The sequence below is a fragment of the Tasmannia lanceolata genome, unplaced genomic scaffold (genome assembly GCF_043159265.1).
Source record: "Tasmannia lanceolata isolate RefF3 unplaced genomic scaffold, GAP_Taslan_0.1 ptg000008l, whole genome shotgun sequence".
NCBI lineage: Eukaryota > Viridiplantae > Streptophyta > Magnoliopsida > Canellales > Winteraceae > Tasmannia > Tasmannia lanceolata.
The window spans coordinates 51,316,407-51,335,034 of NW_027518685.1; the positions used below are offsets into that span (position 1 = coordinate 51,316,407).

Genomic DNA, 18,628 nt, shown 5'->3' on the forward strand with positions numbered 1-18,628 from the left:
GTCCTTTTTGTTTCTTTCCATCAACTCCTTATTAAGCTCTGACTAATTTGCTTTGAATTGCTCACATACTTGAATGTTAATTCTAGTGTTAGGTGAGACAACTTTGCGAGTGTTATGATTTCATAAGATTCTTTAAGCTTATTCCACACTTCCTTAGCACTTTTACATGATGATATATTATCATAGACATTAGTACTTTTTCAGTGAATTTCCTAGTATTAGGGAAAATGACTCCATTTTCTATGCCACACACCAAACTCTAGACTTTTAATATAGGTCATCATACGGATCAACCATGATCCATAATCCGAACCGTCAAACATGGAAAGTCTAGATGCCATTGGTTGCCTTGGATCTTTTAATCTTGAAGGTTTTCAAATAAAAGCCTATGTTAGAGCCTTTAGCTCTGATACCAATTGAAATCCCAATAGGCAATACAAGAGGGGGGTGAATTGGGTAATTAAAATTTTAACCATAATTAGATGGAATATTAAAACTAGTTAAATCAATTTAGCAATTATAAACCTAACCCTTGTTCATGTAAGCGCAACAATAGAAATAGGGTTTAGATATTACCAATCACCACAAGAAGAAGGAGAAGGAAGATAGGAGACGACACAGTCATTTAGAGTGGTTCGGTCACGAACGAACCTACTCCACTACCCAAGTACTTGGTCTTTCTTTGAGATTTACCTTCACTATTTGAGATTCCACACGCCAAATCTCCAGGCTTTACAAATTGACTCCTTCAAGGGAACAAACCCACATTTTACAAACCGCCTCCAAGAAACAATACTTCTTTGTAAAACCGCCTTAAAGAGAATAGCTTCTCTTCGTGAGTACAATGAAGGTAATGAAGAAGTTTTAAGCTCACTCAAGCATCTTGATAGGCGAATACAATACTCAAAGCTTACTACAAACTCTCTCAAAGATGTACAATAAATTCTTAGTCCAACACTTTGGATGTGATCAAGATCAAGGCACAACTGTTTGGGAGAAGTTTGAAAACCCAAAAATGATTAAATAATAGGTTAGTGGGTATTAGGCTATTTTAGAATGATTTCATCAAGTTAAAATGGAATTAGAACCTCCTTTATATAGCCCTTGAAAGAATATAGTCGTTCGAGGGCAAAATGGTAAAAACTGGGTTATTTTCCAAAGTATACAAGAAGCCCCAACGGATCTATTTTCTCGTGGTCACAGTCGACCGAAGTGTGGCGGTCTCTCACGGGCCATGCGCTGGTCAGATTTTTAAAAACAACTTTCAAAGTGTCGCGATCGACCGAGGTGTGCCGGTCGACCGGGTCGGTCGCCATCGAGGGGGTCAGTCGCCCACTGCATAGTTTCTGACCATTTTAATTTCACCTCTTTAAAAAGGGTTGGTCGAGCGGTGTACTAGGGTCAGTCGACCGCCGATTGCAAAAATTGTGTTTTTCAATTATTTTTGAAGAATTCTTTTGCAATTCTTTTGGGTTCTCTCTTGGACATTAAAAACATAAATTTGGGGGGTCCAAGAGAGTGTGCATTGATAGAGAAAAATATCAAGAGTGTTAGAGATACAACCTATAATCGGATTTTATATCTCTTGAGTCTTATCTTGAATATGATTTTCAATGTGCTCTGATTGATGCTTGACTTGGTTGTGATCTTCAAATCTTTACTCCATCTTGTAGGATTTTCTATCAAATGCTATTTTGAGTTTGATCCCATCAAGATTGAGTTACTTCAAGTGATGTGCACATCGATCTCTAAGTCATGCATGGTGTTGTGTCATGTAATGTGCTAACCTTGTTCTATTTCAACACAACACTCAAGGCAACAAATTAGTCATTTAAACTCTAATCAATTTGTGTTTGTTAATCAACAAAACATGGGTTAAAGTGTAAGAAGCCCTTGGGTGAAGCCTTGGGCTTACAATCGCAACACTAAGGTAGTACGGAATTATGTACCTTGATGACGAAAACTTTTCCTTTTCATAATTACCTTAGTTACCTACAATCAACAGTATCAATATTCTCCATGAGTTTCATCATTAATTCCACTCCTATCACGCATATATATCCTCCTACTGACACAAAACACCATTTGGTGCCTCTTTAGAAAAGAATTGGTAAACCGTCCTCGGGTTCTTTTTATTATTTTAGAATTATCATCATTATAGAGTCTCCAAAAATTTTAAAACTATTTTTAACAGAAAGTACGCATTTTCGGCATGTCCGTAGATTATAAAAGCGTAAAAAACGGACAAAAAACAAAGTAGTTATGAATTTCCGAAGTTTAAACTGCAAGGGAAAAACTGCCGCGTCGGACGTCTAGGAACTTTTTCTGGACATCCGAGAACTTTGCAGTTTGCTCGACTGCACACAGGCGGACATCCGCAATTTTTGCCGATCGTCCGCCCTTGCGCGGACCCAGTTTTCCCTGAAACAAGATTCTCACCCTTTTTTATACTAAAACGGCCATAATTCATTCGCTTAAACTCCAAATCCCGTGTGGTCAGATCCGTTACTCGTATCGACAAGAGGAATCCATAAAACCCAATTTCACGCTCTGAAATACTCAGATCTAATTACCATACTTCGTCTAAGCTTTTAGAGAATAACCCAAACCTAGATTCGTAGAGTTCCAAAACTCAACTCTTAGTTTTATAGGGATCCATAAATTCATCCCTAAATTCTTATACAATTCTTAACACCAAACCTAACCATCTAAATCATAATAACAAGTCTCATTAGATCCTAGTTTTAGGGTTCTTAACATGCCAAATCTTATGTAGAACACAAATCTTACCTTGATTTGCGTTTTTTCCAATTTCAAGACGTGTCCTTCTTCTCCTTCACGAATTTCCTCTCTTGGGGCTGAAAAAAATGTCTAGGGTTTGTTTAGATCCCTAATTTTCACAAAAAGTTGTATTTATAGGCTTTCTTAAAAGAGCCCTAATCTAATTTTAATGACAAAAACGTCCCTCTTTAACAAGGGGAAATGAATATTTTAATAAGGGATATTTTCGAGGTATTTACACAACTTGAATAAGCCTTTGTCCCAAACTAGTTGGAGTCGGCTAATAAATCCTTTTAAAATTTTCACGAAAAGGGAAAACAAAATCTATGAGAAGAAACTAAAGATTCAAAGAGAAATTCATATGATCTAAGAAAACTAAAGAAGGATAATGTTGAGAAAATTGGGCAAAGATCTTGCATTCGACAAGACTTTCTCATAGTGAAGGTGCCGGATATTACACTCAACAAGAAGGTGCCGGATCTTACACTCAACAAGATGAACTGACAATCTAAAGAAGAAATGCATATCAATCCATGATGATGCAAATCTCTAATGGATGAAACTCCTCTCTTGAAACACCTCAAAGTCTCCTACAAACTCCAAAATCTTAAAAAAATATATTTTAAAAACTTGTTAATCTCTATCCCAGTTGCCTATTTATAAAAAATCTTGCCCCTCAAGTGATTGAACTCATCAATTTGACGATGTGGCATTCCGGTTAAGCATACACTCAGTTACACTTTACATCGTCACACACTTACACAATGTATTACACAATTGCAATACTCAATTTGCTCCTTGCCAAATCTTGGTGATTGCTCTGCCTTCATGCCACGCCGTCTTGACCATGATCTGCATTACATACCTTACCTACTGAAATCGCCTGCCTCACACCGCCATTGACCTGTGGTACTCCACCTTATCTTGGATATCTCTCCAGCAATATACACAGCACCATACTGCCATCACATTGCGCCTAAAGTTCAGAAGCTCCTCGTACAAAGGGGAACCCTCCCCTCCATGCCAAAGGATCAGATCCCCACGAGATCGAATCTCTAGCCAAGAGGAAACACACTATCTTCTTGTGCTAAGCTCTCATTTTGCTGATCTCATTGCTGACTTGGGCGTCGGAGGGTTCCCTTAAGAGTTCCAAATTCAGCTGGTCCCTAACCTGTTGTCTGTGAGCGCAGGTCACAAGTCGGGATAACTTCTTGCCTTCAACTGACAACAGGCAGGATTGATACCATCACCGTCGTTCCTTCACTCGGACAGATTTGAGCATCAACATGAGTTTATCTAGAAGAGATGCAAGCTTCATGTGGAATATTGTATTTTTTTAAAAATGGTCATGTAGGATAATGTATTACTGATAGCAAAAGCAAAAAGGAATAAACCAACATTAATTCATGGCTATCCAATGCAAAGAAAGGTACAAAATCTTCTTAAATGGGCACATTTATCTCTATTAACAATAGAAAATAAATAACTCGGCGTCACTACATTCTAGTAGAATGGCATACATCAGATTCTGTGGTTAAGCTAATTACAAAACTTATCCTATTTACAATAGAAGGAAGAAAAAATGAGTTAAAAAGCAGTTGTCAAGACGATGTTAATGGTGGCTGCCTGTTACCCCTCTATAGGTTTTTTGGGAACTCCTTCCTCGCTAATAGCCTTCTAATTGGCATAAAGCACTAAACAATTTCTCAAGCCTCACTGCCATTTTGAATTCAACATGCAGTCTGAACTGTGCATTGTCTGGAGGTGATTTGTTAGTCAGTTCAGCTCCATTGACGACGACTAAGATCCTCATTGTACAGCAAGGGAAAAAGCACTTCAGTAGGTTCAACTATGCAGCCAATGAATCACAGTGATAACAATCCGTTTCTATGGCTGTAGAATGAGGATCCAACTGCACATGACGAACAAACTGTCCCTTTACTCGAGGACATTGCTCCGCAAGTCTTTTTCTACTCTGGTATCGAACCTGCGAAGAAAATTCTCATTAGAAAATTGTGGAGGCATGACAATAATGCAAATTATAGAGGCTGCGCGTACGAGCAATTGTAATTTTATTGGAATTTGTAAGTTGTTACACTGCCAAGTACCTTCTTCTCATAGCATCTGTCTTTCCTCTTCAATCGGAATTCGTTTAACGCCGCTTCTCTTTCGGAAGAACGCTGGTAATCCACTACCTTGATTCGATCTTGAGGTAGGAGGCTCTCTCCGTTCCCACTCTCTGCAGTGGTGCCATTCCAAAAAATCGCACAACCACTGCTGTTAAGATGGCTTTTGCTCCCATTGCATAAGCTACTCATTTCACTATGACCAGTGGCAGATGGAACATTTATAAGATCCTCGTTAGACTCATAACGATGCTCTGGTCTGGGCTCATATTGGCAAATGGGATTACTGGAAGTTTGTTTATGTGGATGGTGATTTTGCTCGGAGTTTTGGGTTATAGGATTAGATTGATGTGATGAATTTGCATGGATTTCCTCCTGCTGGCTGGTCCCATTCGCACTCCACAGAAGTGGGCCTGGTTGTGCATAAAATAAAGGTTGCAGTAAACTGTATCCAGAGCATAAACCATCAAAGGACATGCCTCCAATATGAACAGGGACAGGGACAATCCCAACTGGAGGAGGGCATGGGGATATGGTTTTGTCTTGATTGGGAGGACAACCAGCCAGAGAGTCCATATCTTTCTGACTATTCTGTGTCACTTCATTGCACTTAGGAGCATCATTGGTATCATCGGGACCTTGTTTTGACAGATATTGGTGGGATCCACTCGTGCACTCCCTTCGTTCGGTGCTAAAGCCGGTTGATGATTGAAAAATGGGCTGCACTGTCCTGTTATTGTACCTGCAGATGTGAACTCAGAGATATCAATTCAGCTATTCAATTAAGGATAGTCAATATGTAAAGAACATGGATGAAACATACTTTTAATGGAGCAGTAAAACAATGTGTACTCTTGCAGCTTCTATCTTGTGAAAGAATTAATAACTATCGGATAATTAGCCTCAGCACATGTGCACATGTGTGCACAGACACATGCCAAAATGTTGAGGTGGACGTTCCAAAATGGAACAAACAAAGAACTACGTCACTTTATGTGAAATTGGCGTGTCCAACTTACTTCTCCTACAAGGAAGCTTCATGATACCAGTTACATAGACCCATGTGAAAATTGATGAACTGGTTCTTTCTTGAGGCAAATATCTCTCATTCTTCACCTCCATTCATCGATGAATGAAATAGGTAAATGTCCAATCTAATTTTCCTACAATGAGGTCTTATGATATTCGAGCTGTTCACATGCCCACCATCCACCCACATCAGAATGTTGAGGTGGTGGATCCAGGGATGAAACAAATAAATCATAACATCGATGAGAGTGAAATGGTTATGCCTCCAATCTACTTTCCTACAAGGAAGCTTTATGAGACTAGCTTCATAGAGAAATTGATGGCCTGGTTCTTTATGCCAGAACAGGTTACATCATTCAATTCCGTGAATATTATCTCTAATCATTTCTAACAGGAGAAAAAATCATACCACCGAGACATTTTTAATGTCGGTTACATTAAGCACTATATTCAATTACCCAAATAAATCGCATGGATAAATCCTTGAGTATTTAACAGGTTGCATATCGTCCGTTGTTAAGAGAATAATAAGTTCCCACTTCCCATATGTGCTTCACAAAGATAATTTTAACCGTGAGACTCCAAAGAGATAGATTATCTCATGCTAACCAGAACATAAGGTATATGATATCCTACACTCTGGAAAGAAACAGAAAAAAAAAAAAAAAAAAACTTAAGCACAGGGAAATTGTTACTCCCCGTGAAAAGGCTGAGGCATTCGAATGATTCAAGGTATGCCTTTCCTCAATCTCTTGGTTTTCACAGCCATTAGGCTGTGATCTTCTCAAGGAAAGTTCCAATAATGGGGAAGAACTTAAATTGTACACCCTGTTCTTCGCATTAGAGGGATTTTCTCCATCATTGAGGACCTCACCTTGAACAGAACTTTGGTCTGCAATCTTATAACTCCATTGTGGTTTATAATCAATTGCTCCAATCAACCCAATGGCTTCTCTAGAAGGTCCAACCTGTTTATCACTGTAGTCATTAGGCTCACCGATAAAATTAGCATCCTCCCTATAGCTTGCTGGAGCGACATGCTTTTCTGATACGATTTTCACATTTGAGCCAATCTCTTGATTGCAGGGAGTTAGTTCTGATTCCGATCTCCTTGATTTACCTGGAATAAGTAATTTGTCACATGCCATGGTTTTTATATTTGATATAGCTAATCCAAGCTCTACAGAGAACTTAATACTAATATGAAGATGTAACTGAAAACAATAAATATGGCCTACATTCAGCTAAAGTCTCTTGCGTCGGCAATGTGCCGTCGAATTTAATAAGTTCCCCGCATCTCTGTACGTCTGTGTCAATGGCAAGGGACGCACTCCAACATTGTGGCTGCAAAATATCCTGAAGATTATGCATGCATGCACTCTCAGCTTCCATGTCAGGTTTTGTACAAGAGCTCTGCAAATCAAGAAAAATATATTTTGAGTGCTTATAACTTCACAGCATTACAAACATAATTCATCAGCATGTGTCTTTCTTTATCAGGCATAGTATCTTATCGTTATTCAGAGAAACCACATCATCCCAAATATTCCAGAACGTAAGACTGTATTTACACGATAAGCTGAACAGCAAACAGAATCAAACTAATCCAGTTAGTTACACTCTTAGGACCTGTTTGTTTGAGATTGTGACAACTGATCGTGAGCCCAAAACCTATTATCGAACTCATAATTACATTTAAATTTGAGTTCGATAATAGGCTTGGGGCTCACAATCAGTTGTCACAATCTCAAACGAACAGGGCCTTAGTAGGTAGCCAGATATCCAGAAAATTTGAGGTACAGGGCCTTAGTATGTAGCCAGACACCACAATAGATGTATAAAATTATAAAAAAAAAAATCAATTAAAGGAAATAACAAGCTCGTCTCAAAGATATTCAATGGAATACGCAAAAGAAATGTCATACATTCATATACAAATGACTAGATGGTGTCAAAACACTGACCTGGGCATCACTCCCTTTCTCACTGCATTCCCTATTTTGGTGCATACAAGCCGCGTAATTGTTTGTGGGGTTACTTGCAGCATTATTTTCAGAAATAGCATTGAATTTTCTCTGTGAATGGTTCGCGTCTTGGCCAGCATGTCTACCACCACTTGACTGATAAAAGAGAGAATAATTTGGATTCAGTTAACTGAAAGAAGGCATTACCAAGGTTAATTAAAGACGAAATTCCAGAGAGTTCAAAAGGCTAAATAAGTATGGAGCATACAGAGTGCCTTCTCCAAACATGCTGCCACAGATTCCTCAGCTCATTCTTTCTAATAGGTCTGACAAGAAAGTCTGCAGCACCTTTTAACATGCATTTGAAAACCATGCTAATAGAATCGTGTGAGGACATCACTGCATGCACACAAAACGAGAAATAATGTCAAAATCAAAATTATGATATAAATCAAAATTATACAGGTCAGCTAAACAATTTATATTCAATGCAACATACTTATGACAGGAATGCTTTTGCAGGTCTCATGCCCCATTATCATGTTGAGAAGGCTAAAGCCAGAGATTGAGGGCAATTCTACTTCTGTCAAGACGAGGTCAATGTTATGGAATCTCTCCTTAAGTGTTTCCCATGCCCTTAAACCATCAGCAAATGCAGCAACTGCACAAACATTAAAGTGCATTTAGTTCCTGAGATTATGACTCAAAGCTATCTTAAGAGATTTTATAAATTCCAATTAAAAGGCTTGTGTGGCCTAAACGCCTAAGTATAGCATTATATAAAGACACAAAAATTAAAAAAAAAAGAAAGGAGAGAAAAACTCAGTGCCATCATGCTAGTAATTGTGTCTAAAGAGCAAACAATATGATACAAATGATGAACGAGTATAAATGAACATGTGTTCAACTGTTACATGTATCCATGTCTAAATGATTTATTTTTCTCATATAAATATAATATAAAGGCTAAAAGAACTCAACATTTTTTCTTACAATTGGGCAGAATTATGTATAGTTATTTTATTCCTACTAACCGTAATTGTAGGGGAGAACCCATCATTTCATATCAATGAAATCAGATAGTGTTATTTATGTTCTAAGTTATGTCTATACATCTTTAATTCATATATATTTATTAGTATTCTTTCCTTAAGGGCTTTCTATTTACTATTTTCACTTATGATATGTTGGGAGTTCCACGCAAAAGCAAAGATCCCACATCGGAAATGTAAAGAGATGTGGATAGGCTTATAAGGGCTTGGGCACACTCCCCTTAATGGCTAGCTTTTAAGGGTGAGTTCTACCCAGAGTCCGAAGAAGTGGTATCAGAGCCGAGGCTTGGTAACTCCAGTGTACCCTCAAGGATGGAGAAAATCCCTCGGGGAAGATCTCGGTAGCCCCGGTGGACCTTCGAGGAGGGTAAAATTCCCTTGTAGAAGATCTCATACGCCCCACATTGCTGTCACGTGGAGAGGCAAGATTATCCACATTGCTTCCGCGTGGAGGGGGAGATTATTGAGGGTTCCATGCAAAAGTAAAGATCCCACATCGGAAAGGTAAAGAGATGTGGATGGGTTTATAAGGGCTTGGGCACCTTCCCCTTAATGGCTAGCTTTTAAGGCTAAGCTCTACCCAGGTCCTGACAAGATATATAATGAGAAGGTCCTGACAAGATATATAATGAGAACAGGAAGCATGTGTATTGGGAAAAACTCTTCATTCATAACACATAAATCATAATCTATTATCAGTGTTATGAAGCTAGCATGGTACTAGAGCAAGCTTGTGATCTATGCCTGTTCTTAACTCCATCAAGTCATGTCATCATATCCATCATCATGGTACATTTTAATCCTATACTGAAACAATCTATACTATTCTAGAAGACTGAATAAGCCATCTTTGCAGGTGTGAAACTCATCTTCCCCATGACCCCACTTCATTGTGTTGTTATTATTTTTTTTGAATGATCCCCACTTCATTGTATTAGGTGTTCTATAAAGCCCCATCACTCCAGATAACACTACTGTTCTTCCAATCCTCGTAGATCATGAAGCTTCATGGCCAAAAGTCCTAAGCCGTCATTTTGTAAACCCTATCATTGTGAGCTCTCAGCTTTACAAAACAAACGCCAATTCCCACAAACCATCCCATTTCCTCTTTCCATAAATTTCAAGTCAAGTTTCACCTTCCTTTTTCAACATCATATCCGTCATCTTCTCTACTATTTATATAAACCAGATCTCATGGAGTTTGAAGATATATTCTCTGCCAGAGAATTTTCTGCCTAAAGTAATATCAAGCCAATTCTATATTGAATCAGAGAGAAATGCTCCTTGACAATCTCTTTAGTCAATAAAAGAATAGGTTCAAAATAGAAGTTTATATGCCCTTTTGTAAAGGGTTTAAATGTTCACATCCCCATTTAGAAATGTGGCAAATGAAACATGGGAGATCCAAAAACAGAGGTAGGTTGACCTAGTCCATTGCAACATCACATAGATTTAAAGAAAAAAACACCTAACAGTTTTAAGGTGATCATATTAAGGAACCTTCCCTTGAAGAATATACAGAGGAATCTGTTGCCTAAAACTAGGGTGACTTTTCAGATGTTACAAAAGCTAACAATTAAGACACCACTAACAATGATTTCCCAAGACCATTATTGAAATAATAAAAGGAGAAATTTGCAAATTAACCTTGTAGAAAAAATAAATTACATGGCATCAAGCCAACATCAATGATGATAATCTAAGCCTTACTGATACACAAGTTCTGTAGGAATTGTGGTGACAAATTTTCAAAAATATCTCATACAAAACAAAATGCAGAGAACTCTATAACAAAGAAAACAAATTTTTGGCTGCACGGAGAAATTCGTCAAAGTGAGAACAATCTATGAAATCCTGACTAAAATCCATCCCCACAAAATATGACAACAAGATGTTGTTTAAGCCTATGTCAGACCAAATTCACTCAACAAAAGAAGAAAAAACACAGAACATGGAAATTTATGATGTATTCTGGAAGTACCTATGATTTGGCCGACACTTCAAATTTATTGCCGACACACGTGTCATGTTGTGTCCAACACGACACGACACCCATGTCTACACGTGTCGACACTCCTTTAGACAACTTTATATGTATGTATTTGTGAGTGTGACACTATCTCTAGTTTTTTTGGGGTTTCCTTGTCAGATACCTCGTATCCATGTCGAAACTCGGCACACGAATCAGTGTCCACAAATCATAAGTATATGTACTTTCTATTTTAGCCATGTCACCGTTTCTAAATTTTGGGAGTTTGCCGTGTCCGACACTCCATGTCAATGTCGAGTCGCGACACTCATGTCCGTGCCCACAAATCATAAGCTGGAACATAAAATTCATGTTTGTGCCTTGAACGTAACAAAATGCTAAGGTCCTGTTCATTTTAGACGGTGACAACCGATTGTGATCCCCAAACCGATTTTGGGCTAAAAATTAAATGCAACTTGGAGCCCAATAATCGGCTCAGGGTTGACAATCGATTATCACAATCTAAAACGAACCGGCCCTGTTTGCTTTGGATTCTGAGAGTAAGTCCAAAACAAACAGGGCCTAATTCAAAAACATGGCACCAAGGTGATACACTTTTGAATCAAGTGACAGAACCAGTGGAGCAAGGACTCAACCCAACAGAGAGAGTTAAACTTCAAAGAAACAGGGTTCAACCACAATGGATGTCAGATTATGTAAACAACTAGTGGGAACTGAATCTCAAGGAGGTTAATACGATGGAAGTTAGTTACAACTATAGTTAGTAGTCAGTCATGTGATGTAACAAAGGTTAGTTAACGGTTGTAGGTAGTTGTAGTTAGCATATATGAACTGTATTGTAATTCAAGAAGGGTAATCAAAGATTTTTTCTGTCATTTCTTCTTCCTCTTCTTCTCTGAAACTCTCTGAAAAATAGAGCATTACCTGTACTCTGATACCTGAAAGTATCATTGGTGCTTTCATTGATACCTGAAAGCTAGGAAGCACAGGTACTCTCCCGGGGCTCCCGCACCCGCACCCGACACGTATGGGGTGCGGGTACGTCCGGGTACGCCCCGGGTACGTCCGGGGTGCTTACCCCATTTTTTGTTTTAAAAAAAACCTAGTTTTGGTGGTTGGGTGTGTGTCGGGTGCACACCACGCGTACCCGATGCTTCTTCCTGCTGCTTCTCTTTCCTCTCCTGTACTTTTCTAAATGTCTTTACTATTTGATTGTCCATTTACTTAAGGTTTACATGTAAATAACGGAATACCCCCCTTTTGGATTTATTAAAAATAGTTTCAACACCCAAATCTAAAAGGAAAAAAAGTCAACTCTCCAGTTCTAGTACAAAATTCAAAGAAAAAGAGTCGGGTCAAAATTTTAACTTTCTTAACTTCCAAACGGTGGGGTATTTTTCAAATTTTAAAAATTCATAAAATCTATCGTGTCCAAAGATTATTAAATCTCAAAAGTCCGGTAAAAAAAATCTCATAATTTGGTCTCTAAAAATTATTCATCTTGTCAGGCACTGGTCAACACACTGGTCAACACACTGGTGACAGACTTTTTTTTCTAATGAATGATGTATTGATGCCTCATGTTATGAAATATGGAACTTAATCACTTATGGAATGAAGAGTAATATTAGAATTTTCCATTTTGGTGATGTTATTGTTATTTAATTGCTCTACAATTTTTTTTTTTTAATTTTTATAAATATATAATAAAATATTAAAATATATTATTATATTCGGCGTACCCGCACCCGGTTTTTTTGGCAAATCACGTACCCACGTACCCGTGTCGTACCCGCACCCCGTACTCGTACCCGTGCTTCATAGCCTGAAAGTATCATTGGGTGGGTTTTGGGTGTGTTGGGAAGAAGTGGATGTCCAACAGCAATCACCTACGATCTTGGCCTGAATTTGAAGCTGCATTAAAAAATCGCTTTGGCCCTTCAGCTTATGCAGATCCCCAAGGTGCGTTGTCAAAATTAACTCAGTCTGGTTCGGTTCTTGATTACCAAACCGAATTTGAGGAACTATCAACCAAAGTTTATGGTCTTTCAGACCATTTCTTGAAGAGTTGTTTTGTATCTGGACTTAAACCAGAGATCAAACGAGAGGTGATAGCTCATCAGCCATATGGGTTACATCAAGCTATCGGTCTTGCTCGATTACAAGAAGATAAAATTGCAAGATCTCGTCTGATGAGTCGTCAATGGCCTTCCAAATTTGGGACTCAATCTTCTATTCTTGGCCCTAGCCCAAATTTTCCTGTTCAAACAATTTCAAAAACTTTTTCTACCAATTTTCCTCGTTCTAATTTACCAGCCCTCAAACCATTGAATTCAAATTCTAATCCAACAACCACAAAAATTCCAATCAAGCGATTATCTTTTGCTGAAATGCAGCAAAAACGAGAAAAGGGTCTCTGTTTTAATTGTGAAGAACGGTTTCATCCGGGCCATAAGTGTAAGAATCAGGTATCTATGTTACTCTTGGAAGGTACCAGTGATGGAGACGAAATATTGGATTATGACGAGCCAAAATTGTCTGTAACAGAGCATCTTGAAATTCCTAACAACCCTACCATTAGTTTTCATGCTCTGATGGGTCTCACTGTATCAAGAACACTCAGACTCGAAGGATTCATTTCAAATCATAAGATTCACATACTAGTTGATGGGGGAAGTACACACAATTTCATACAGGAAAGGGTAGCCAAGTTTTTGGGCTTATCTATTACTCAGTCCCCTCATTTCAAAGTTCATGTGGGGAATGGGGAATTTCTGATGTGTCTAGGCGCGTGTCCCAACATTCTGATCGAGCTCCAAACTCAATCATTTGTTACAGATTTGTTCGTCATTTCTCTTCAGGGTGCTCATGTAATCTTGGGTGTTCAATGGTTACAAACCTTGGGTCCAGTTACCACAGATTATACTTCGTTAACCATGAACTTTATATGGCAAGGACAACCAATTCAATTGCAAGGCATTCAAGATCAACAGTCCGATTTTATTTCACCCACGCAACTGCACAAATTGGCTGATAACGCGGATTATCATCTTGTTTCATGCTGATGTCTCCATCAACCGATACTGTAGCTGGGCAATTAACCGTAGAGTCATATCAGAAGGTGATTCCAGAATTACAACTCATTCTTCATCAGTTTACCGAGGTATTTGCTGAATCTACTTTTTTACCTCCTCCACGATCTACTGATCATCGTATTTTGTTGGAACCGAATGCAAAGCCTGTTAATATTAAGCCTTCCAGATATCCACATTTTCAGAAATCAGAAATTGAAAAATTAGTTAAGGAAATGCTTGATTCAGGGGTTATTCAACCCAGTACCAGTCCATTTAGTTCCCCTGTTCTGTTGGTAAAAAAATGAGATGGTAGCTGGAGGTTTTGCGTGGACTATAGAGGGTTGAATACTGTTACTGTTAAGGACAGGTTTCCCATACCAACCGTTGATGAATTGCTCGACGAATTACATGGAGGTAAGGTGTTTTCCAAACTGGATTTACGAGCAGGTTATCACCAAATCCGAATGTATCCCTCTGATGTTCCTAAAACTGCTTTTCAAACACATGATGGGCATCTTGAATTTCTTGTCATGCCCTTTGGTTTAACAAATGCTCCCTCCACCTTTCAGGCTACCATGAACCAGGTTTTTAAACCTTTTTTGCGGAAATTTGTCAATATTTTCTTTGATGACATTCTGGTTTTTAGCCAATCTATTGATGATCATGCCCTTCACCTCACTCATGTTCTAAACTCATTCATTATATGCCAAGTTTAGTAAGTGTCTGTTTGGACAACATTCCATTGATTATTTGGGTCATGTGATTTCGAACAAGGGGTTCAACCAGATCAAAGAAAGATCGACACTATGTTGAATTGGCCTGTACCTTCTAATCTGAAACAATTACGAGGTTTTTTGGGTTTAACAGGGTATTATAGGAAATTTGTCAAAGGCTATGCTACCATTGCAGCTCCTTTAACTGAATTACTTAAAAAAGATGGATTTGCAAGGCATAATGAGGCCCAACAAGCTTTTGACAACTTGAAGCAAGCTATGACAATGGCTCCAGTTTTGACATTACCAGATTTTACTCAACCTTTTTATTTGGAAACGGATGCTTCTGGGCTGGGAATTGGAGCTGTGTTGATGCAGAGAGGCCATCCTATTGCATTATTCAGTAAGAAGTTATGTCCACGTATGCAACGAGCTTCCACTTATATCAGAGAATTGTATGCTATTACTTCATCAGTGGCTAAATGGCGCCAATATTTGTTGGGCAGCAAGTTTTATATACATACTGATCAAAAGAGTTTAAGGGGACTCATGGATCAGGTAATTCAAACACCTGAACAACAACATTACCTTACTAAACTTTTGGGTTATCACTATGAGATTTCGTATAAACCAGGAAAGGATAATGTTGCTGCTGATGCTCTGTCTCGATTGCCAGTTGATACTCAGGATTCATTACCAGTGCATTGCCTGGTTCTTTCTATTCCTCAATTTGACTTTCTGAATATTTTGAGGCAGGAATTAGCAGAGGATACTGAAGCTAAAACTGTTCTGGAGAAATTACATCAGCAACCAGAAGATTCTCTTCATTGGTCAACAATGGATGGGCTACTCTATTTTAAAGGGAAGCTTTATTTGCCTGCTAATTCTTCTCTCAAAGAACGAATGATTCGTGAATATCATTCTACGCCCATTGGAGGTCATGCTGGTATTCACAGAACTTATATCCGCTTAGCCACGAATTTTTTTGGAAATCTATGAAAGCAGATGTTCATAAGTTTGTTCTTCACTGTGTGACATGCCAACAAATTAAAAGCCCTAATGTCCCTTCTGATGGTCTTCTTCAACCTTTGACGGTTCCCGAACAGGTTTGGGAAGATTTAAGCTTGGATTTTATCACTCATTTACCTTCCTCTCGTGGATTTTCTGTTATTCTGGTGGTCGTAGACCGGTTTTCTAAAAGTGCACATTTTGGTGCTTTGCCCAAGCATTATAATGCACATAAGGTTGCGTCTTTGTTCATGGACATGGTGTGTAAACATCATGGCATTCCCAGATCACGAGTCAGTGATAGGGATTCTGTTTTCTTAAGTAACTTTTGGAAAACTTTGTTCCAATTACAAGGCACAGAATTGCGGATGAGTTCGGCTTATCACCCTCAAACTGATGGCCAAACAGAAGTTGTAAATCGTTGCTTAGGACAGTATTTGAGGGCCTTTACATCTGACTATCCTACTAAATGGTCCATTTTTTTGGGGTGGGCAGAATACCATTATAATACAGCTTTTCACTCTTCCCTGGGCAGAACTCCGATTGAAGCAGTATTTGGGAAACTTCCTCCGAACATACCAGCTTATTGCAGAGGAAGTACCAAGTTAGAAGCTTTAGATCAAGACTTGGGGACCAGAGATGAGTTATTACATAGCCTCAAAGAAAATCTGCTTTCTGCTCAAGCTTGAATGAAAGCCAAGACTGTGGCTTACAAACTCAAGTTGCCTGAAGGTTCGCAAATACACCCTGTTTTTCATATTTCTGTTTTGAAACCATTTCATGGCAATGTTAGATCAGTAGTGGTTCCACTTGAACTGCCACTAATTAGCTTCGACAATAGTCCAGTACTCGAACCTTTAGCTATTCTAAATGAGCGACGGGTATTGTGGCAAGGAAAATGGATTCAACAATGGTTGGTACAGTGGAAGCAATTACCACTGGAGGAAACCTCGTGGGAGGATGCTGACGAATTTCACCTGTTGTTTCCGTCCATTCACCTTGAGGACAAGGTGGGTTTTAATGGGGGTGGCAATGATACACTTTTGAATCAAGTGACAGAACCAGTGGAGCAAGGACTCAACCCAACAGAGAGAGTTAAACTTCAGAGAAACAGGGTTCAACCACAATGGATGTCAGATTATGTAAACAACTAGTGGGAACTGAATCTCAAGGAGGTTAATACGATGGAAGTTAGTTACAACTATAGTTAGAAGTCAGTCATGTGATGTAACCAAGGTTAGTTAACGGTTGTAGGTAGTTGGAGTTAGCATATATGAACTGTAATGTAATTCAAGAAGGGTAATCAAAGATTTTTTTCTGTCATTTCTTCTTCCTCTTCTTCTCTGAAACTCTCTGAAAAACAGAGCATTACCTGTACTCTGATACCTGAAAGTATCACAAGGAAATTTTTTGATTCGCCTATGACAGCGGAAATGATTCCATCCAACATTTAAGCAGAATCTTCAACTGTAACCTCATAAAAAATTACTGATATGCATCTTTAATAATGAATAAGCGTAAAAAGGGAAGAAAAAGAAAGTGAAGCTAGAAAAATTATGATACACAAAAAATGGAAAATTCCAGATATATTTTGGCCCTTCCAACTGAATATAAACATAAAAACACTGCTAACAAAACAGTATTATACTAATTACCAACCATTAATTTCTCACAACTATACCGTACCAACTTCAAAGCTATAACAAAATAACAAACCCCCCTCTCGACTTCCACTTCAAAGCTTAAATCCATCAGCCACTCTCTGGATGCGAAAATTAAAAATCACAACGTGAAACGGCTCAAATAGGAAATAATCCCGAATTCGCAAATATAACGACGAACATCAGCAAACACTTCAAAATTCAAAACCAAAAACTGGAGATCTGATCCAATCTGTTCCGTGCGTAATTGGCCGTAAGACAAATAAAAAAGAAAAAGATAGAAATAGAGAAGGGGGAGAGGTTGATTCGAGGAAACTGGACCTCCTAATGGCTCGATTCGTGAGGAACCATGACTCTCCTACAAAGTTTCCTTTGCTGTCAATATCTCTTCTTCTCCATTTCATTGAAATACATAAACTTAAATACAACCACATTAACAATGCCACATCATCAACCCACTAACATGACACATAATAAAAACTAACACCACAACCCTAGCATAAGTAAACTATCTAATAACTATTTTGTAACTACAGCACATACACAAAACAAGTACGTATCATAATCTCAACAAATAAAATTGTAAAAAGAAAAAAACAAAAAAATAAAATGAAATCACAAGAGAGAAACTCCAAACTCACCTTTGTAATTGCATTTCCGCAAGAGTGCGGTGATGATCTGGCGAGTGCAATCATCAGCTTCCACCAGAAGAACTCGTAGAGATGTCCGAGGAAGAAAGATCTCCCATCTCATCAAGGGATCTTTCTTCAACTCTTGCTCTTCTTCTTCCTCTTCCTCCTGTAAAGAGAAATCCATGTTTTTAGTGCCAAGAACTTCCCCCATTTTCTCTCTTTCCACTCAGAAATCCTACTATCTTCACTGCCACCCTCTCTATCTTATTCTTCTGAAAATATCTAGACGAAGAGAACTGCTAAATTTAGCAGAAGTGAAGCGAGATAACCCCTCTTCTAATGGTAACTGACTCAAAACCGATAGCAAAAAATATCTAGAACCCTTCTTTGGCCCGTATCTGCCACGTCAATCACCACAAAGAGATATCCTGAGATCTCCAACTATCGCTGACGTGGCTCACTTTCCCTCACTGCTTCGGATATTTTTCATGGCTTCGGTGAGATCTAATTAATTGTGGGCCCGTAGGTGGACACGTGTTGGATGAATGCTCATTCTCTGGGGAGATATTTTTCGGGCTGTTGCCAGGTAAGCGTTATG

The 18,628-nt window shown here is 38.6% G+C and overlaps 1 pseudogene across 1 annotated transcript; it reads right to left on the reverse strand.

Annotated features, from left to right (window-relative positions):
- Nucleotides 1–4,170: 4,170 nt before the first annotated feature.
- LOC143885354 (two-component response regulator-like PRR95) lies at nucleotides 4,171–18,410 on the reverse strand (annotated as a pseudogene). The gene is made up of 8 exons (XR_013253227.1): nucleotides 18,040–18,410; nucleotides 8,400–8,561; nucleotides 8,169–8,299; nucleotides 7,901–8,056; nucleotides 7,175–7,349; nucleotides 6,811–7,056; nucleotides 4,890–5,649; nucleotides 4,171–4,768 (listed from the first exon to the last, which is right to left on the reverse strand). The product of XR_013253227.1 is annotated as a two-component response regulator-like PRR95 (transcript).
- Between the last annotated feature and the right edge of the window lie 218 nt (nucleotides 18,411–18,628).